The sequence below is a fragment of the Oncorhynchus kisutch genome, linkage group LG6 (genome assembly GCF_002021735.2).
Source record: "Oncorhynchus kisutch isolate 150728-3 linkage group LG6, Okis_V2, whole genome shotgun sequence".
In the NCBI taxonomy this organism is placed as follows: Eukaryota; Metazoa; Chordata; class Actinopteri; order Salmoniformes; family Salmonidae; genus Oncorhynchus; species Oncorhynchus kisutch.
In genome coordinates, this window is record NC_034179.2 from 41,752,897 (window position 1) to 41,758,896 (window position 6,000).

The 6,000-nt window shown below is 50.0% G+C and overlaps 1 protein-coding gene across 4 annotated transcripts in view; it reads right to left on the reverse strand.

Moving 5' to 3' along the window:
* The window catches only part of arhgap32b (Rho GTPase activating protein 32b), a 220,648-nt gene that overhangs the window by 126,687 nt on the left and 87,961 nt on the right, over positions 1-6,000 (reverse strand). The window lies entirely within an intron of this gene.

The window sequence follows — 6,000 nt, forward strand, 5'->3', positions numbered from 1 at the left end:
CAGCGAGCTACGCACGCACACAGCGAGCTACGCACGCACACAGCGAGCTACGCACGCACACAGCGAGCTACGCACGCACACAGCGAGCTACACACGCACACAGCGAGCTACACACGCACACAGCGAGCTACACACGCACACAGCGAGCTACACACGCACACAGCGAGCTACACACGCACACAGCGAGCTACACACGCACACAGCGAGCTACACACGCACACAGCGAGCTACACACGCACACAGCGAGCTAAACACGCACACAGCGAGCTACACACCCACACAGCGAGCTACACACCCACACAGCGAGCTACACACCCACACAGCGAGCCCACACCCACACACAGCGAGCCCACACCCACACACAGTGAGCTACGCGCGCACGAGCGCACAGCGAGCTACGCGCGCGCGAGCGCACAGCGAGCTACGCGCGCGCGAGCGCACAGCGAGCTACGCGCGCGAGAGCGCACAGTGAGCTACGCGAGCGCACAGTGAGCTACGCGCGCACAGTGAGCTACGCGCGCACAGTGAGCTACACGCGCGCACAAACAGCTACACACGCACACAGCGAGCTACACACGCACACAGCGAGCTAGTGTAGCTACACACGCACACAGCGAGCTAGTGTAGCTACACACGCACACAGCGAGCTAGTGTAGCTACACACGCACACAGCGAGCTACACACGCACACAGCGAGCTAGTGTGCACGCACACACAGTGAGCTACGCACGTACACACAGTGAGCTACGCACGTACACACAGTGAGCTACGCACGTACACACAGTGAGCTACGCACGTACACACAGTGAGCTACGCACGTACACACAGTGAGCTACGCACGTACACACAGTGAGCTACGCACGTACACACAGTGAGCTACGCACGTACACACAGTGAGCTACGCACGTACACACAGTGAGCTACGCACGTACACACAGTGAGCTACGCACGTACACACAGTGAGCTACGCACGTACACACAGTGAGCTACGCACGTACACACAGTGAGCTACGCACGTACACAGTGAGCGCGCACACAGCGAGCATGGCACACCGCGAGCCCTCGCTCTGAGCACGCACACACACCGCGAACACACACACAGCGAGCTGCGAACACACACGCGCGCGCAGTGAGCTACGCACGCACGCGCAGTGAGCTGCGCAGTGAGCGAGCACACACAGCGAGCACACACAGCGAGCACACACAGCGAGCACACACGGCGAGCCCTCGCTGTGAGCACGCACACCGCGCACACACACACACACAGTGAGAGCGCGCACACACACAGCGAGAGCGCGCACACACACAGCGAGAGCACGCACAAACAGCGAGAGCACGCACAAACAGCGAGAGCACGCACAAACAGCGAGAGCACGCACAAACAGCGAGAGCACGCACAAACAGCGAGAGCACGCACAAACAGCGAGAGCACGCACAAACAGCGAGCACAGCGAGCACGCACACAGCGAGCACGCACACAGCGAGCACGCACACAGCGAGCACGCACACACACTCCCTCCCTGTCTCCCCAAGGAGGTCGTTAAGTCAGTCAGGCCAATAAAGGTGGTTACACACACACACACCCCCAGTTACCTTAGGCTGGCCATCTGTTGTACCTAGGAATAAACTCCCTTTCTCTTCTGTTTCCACTGTAATTCCATTGAAGAAAAAACAAGTTGTGGACCTCATACGACCAATAGTGTAGTAATTCACCCACAGGCAAAGTAGAGCTGCTTTGAAGACTATCTTCCAACTGCACATTACAGATGTATCCCAAACAAATAAAGATAGTGAATCTCAAGGGAGAGTGAACAGCCCGGTGTTCCAGTTTCTTGGTCCCAGGTCTGCTGTCTTGCCAACCCCTACAGTCATTGTCACCCCATTGCTTGGAGTTGGCAAGACCACATAAACCGATCTGGGACCAGGAAAGTGTTCCACAGCACCAGGGCTGAAAGAATGTCCTTAATCTGCTTGTGTTATTAACCCTAACCTCAACCCTACAGCCGATGAGGAGCGTGGAGGCTGAAGCATAAAATGTAACATTTTTACGTATTACAAGTAGAATAAAGAAAGAGGCTTTTGGAAATTCATGATTAACGAAAAAGACTAGCATTTGTCTAAGATTTTTGGAGATTTTTGATCTCCACCTGAGTTGGATAAATTGACATCTAGGGCTACATGCATCAAAAAAGACGTCCATCTCTCAGTAAGAGGTAGGCTATGAGACGTCCATCTCTCAGTAAGAGGTAGACTATGAGACGTCCATCTCTCAGTAAGAGGTAGACTATGAGACGTCCATCTCTCAGTAAGAGGTAGGCTATGAGACGTCCACCTCTCAGTAAGAGGTAGACTATGAGACGTCCATCTCTCAGTAAGAGGTAGACTATGAGACGTCCATCTCTCAGTAAGAGGTAGGCTATGAGACGTCCATCTCTCAGTAAGAGGTAGACTATGAGACGTCCATCTCTCAGTAAGAGGTAGGCTATGAGACGTCCATCTCTCAGTAAGAGGTAGACTATGAGACGTCCATCTCTCAGTAAGAGGTAGGCTATGAGACGTCCATCTCTCAGTAAGAGGTAGACTATGAGACGTCCATCTCTCAGTAAGAGGTAGACTATGAGACGTCCATCTCTCAGTAAGAGGTAGACTATGAGACGTCCATCTCTCAGTAAGAGGTAGACTATGAGACGTCCATCTCTCAGTAAGAGGTAGACTATGAGACGTCCATCTCTCAGTAAGAGGTAGGCTATGAGACGTCCACCTCTCAGTAAGAGGTAGACTATGAGACGTCCATCTCTCAGTAAGAGGTAGACTATGAGAAGTCCATCTCTCAGTAAGAGGTAGACTATGAGACGTCCATCTCTCAGTAAGAGGTAGACTATGAGACGTCCATCTCTCAGTAAGAGGTAGACTATGAGACGTCCATCTCTCAGTAAGAGGTAGGCTATGAGACGTCCACCTCTCAGTAAGAGGTAGACTATCCGTGCTGCCAAGATAGGGGCATTAAGGAGAATATTCTCAAGATTCTCTCTTGCTTTTGGCAACACTGGCACACAGTGGATACACGCCTCCCTTTGCAATAGACGGGTTAGCTGACATTGTTTTCATGACAATGTTCACTCACCGATGGAGCAGAAGTATGAGTGTTATGATTCAACACTGACAAGCTGCTGCCATGTAGGGAATCGTAGGTGGCTTGTTTCAGCTTCTTGTACCTTGTTGTCATGTCTATGCTAATATGTAAAAAAATATATATTATTATTATTATTATTTTAAAATGTAGCTTGCTAACCAACAACGTATTTGAGAGACAAGTGTTTATTGTGTTGTCAACAATCCTTTGACTCTAAGCCAACCCTGCCTGTTTTGCTCCACGGTTGCACGTGCATTGGTTTTGTTATTAAATAATCCTCCCGTCGACGCCAAGGAAGAAAAGCCCTTTGGTTATTAGGGTAGGAGATTGGAGGGGGAACCACCTGAGCGCTGCTGAGTAGAAGTGAGTGGTGGTACTTTGCTGGACTGCAGCTAGATGGGGCTGAAGAGCTGAAAGTCTGCTCTGACTGGGACGTCATCCATTTAGTGAGCAGGACATGTTGTTGTGGTCTACAGCAGTGTTCCGCAACATCTGGTCCACGGACCGGTGCTGGTCCATGGGATGTTTCAGGTCGGTCCCTAAGATTTACTGACACTAACTTAGTTTTAATGTAAGCGGTCCCCCGCTCCTTTTCCAAGAAGGAAAAACACTTGCTGGTATTTGGTTCCTTGAGGCAACCGGATCTACAGCTAGAGCAGGAATGGGGAACTTTGATGGGGTTGGGGGTGACCCAAGGGATTTTTTGAGTTTCTATCCAGAGGGAGTGTATTTTATTGCTCCCCACATCACCTCGAATCTCAGTGTTTAAAAATCAATGTTGTTGATGTCATTGGGTAGAACTTATTCTCCTACAAGAAGTAGGAATGCATTGTTTTCACATACACTGAGTATACCGTAGATGTCCTTTAGGTGGTGGACCATTCTTGATACAGACAGGAAACTGTTGACCGTGAAAAACCCTACAGGGTTGCAGTTCTAGACACAAACCGGTGCCCCTGGCACCTACTACCATACCCCGTTCAAAGGCACTCAAATAGTTTGTCTTGCCCATCCACCCTCTGAATGGAACACACACACAATCCATGTCTCTGTTTTCTCAAGGCTTAATTTAAAACCCCTTCTTTAACCTGTCTCTTCCCCTTCATCTACACTGATTGAAGTGGATTTAACAAGATACATCAATAAGGGATCATAGCTTTCACCTGGATGCACCTGGTCAGTCTGTCATGGACAGAGCAGGTGTTTTTAATGTTTTTTATACTCAGTGTATGTAGACAGGTAATGTGCTGGAAATAATGGGGTTGAAAAGTGGTGGAATTGCCCTTTAATGGACTGAATGTAGAAAAAGATGCTTGTGTGTAGCCATTAGCCTACAGTATTGTGGCGTAGGAGGTAAACAACTTTTGATTCGTATTCAGGACACCTCTCCTGAGCTCATTTGATTTCAACGCCCTTGAGGAGGGTAGAAAAGTATTGGAAAGCAAATAACCACAGCGGAGAGAAAGGAGTGGGACGGAACATTATTAGTAAGCGGTGCACGTGGCGGGCAGGATGGAGGACAGGAAGGGGGTGACGCAAGTCCCAAAATAGTGCCATGCTCTGGTCTAGGAGGGTCACCGAGGGAAGGGAGGGAAAGAGAGAGGAGAAACAAATAGATAAACAGAGCAAGAGCTGATATATAGAAGTAGGCCTATCGGGGAAGCTAGAAGTGAGATAGAAAGGGACAGACATGTCCTAAGCAGAGAGCAAGAGATGGTGTGTGTGTGTGTACCGAATGTGCCTGTATGCTAGAGAGCATAGTGGGATTGGGAAAGCTATAAAACCTTACTGTGTTCTTCCCTAGGGGAAGAAGATCAATCTACACGAGCAGACCCATCCTAACAATGACATTTACTGTCAGTCTCTCTCATCGAATGAGAACACAAACCTGCTCTGCCTTCCTCTCCACCTCTGCTGTAATGTTGGGCTAATATCTAATGTATGCTAAACCGCTGCTGCCATGGCAACCCCCCCGCGCGCACACACACAGGATTTGGTCTCCGTTCAACACCAGGAGAATGTGTAGTGGGGTTGAACGGGCTGCTCTAATCCTCAGGAAGGGGACCATTCCTGTAGACCCCCTTCACTATCAAATGAACAGAGCCATGCTGCCACGTGAACACACAATCTCACTCGCACAAAGCCGGACACGCACAACTGCATTCAGACACACACAATCAGACATGCCCATGCACTCAGACATGAACACACACACCGCAACTCCTACACACGTATAAGCCTGCAAACACACCCTCTAACAATCACAAACAGGCCAGTGTAGCAGGGAGGAAAGGTCACAGGGGCTGGTCTGAATAGGAGGGAGCGAGCTGAGCATCAATAAGGGGAGGAGGAAAGAGGGGTGAACTGTCATGCAGCCAGGCAGTGGCTGGCTGGGGATCACTTGGTGCATCATCTGTGTCTCTGTCAAAGGCGTGCAGAGGAGTGGCTGGGGGGACAGACACCAGGTGGACATCTCAATGGTGCTTCTCCATAGTGAGCTGTGGTTGTGCTTTAAAATCCAGCTAGCAGCATGGCCATGCTCTGATAGAGAAAACAAGCCCTCCAAAAATGAAGATGAATGAGTGTGTACAGGTGGGTATAGAATCTACAATAGGCTCTCAAAGTGTGTGCACCCCAGTGTGTTAAGCGTGCCTGCTTTCCCACGCCAACCGATATGTCTGGGGTTTGGCCGGGTAGGCCGTCATTGCAAATAAGAATTTATTCTCAACTGACTTGCCTAGTTAAATAAAGGTTAAATAAATATGCGCATCCTATACCTGGGAGTGGGTTGGAATGTGTATCCACAGAGCGAGAGAGAGAGAGACACACAGAGCGAGAGAGAGAGAGAGACACACAGAGCGAGAGAGA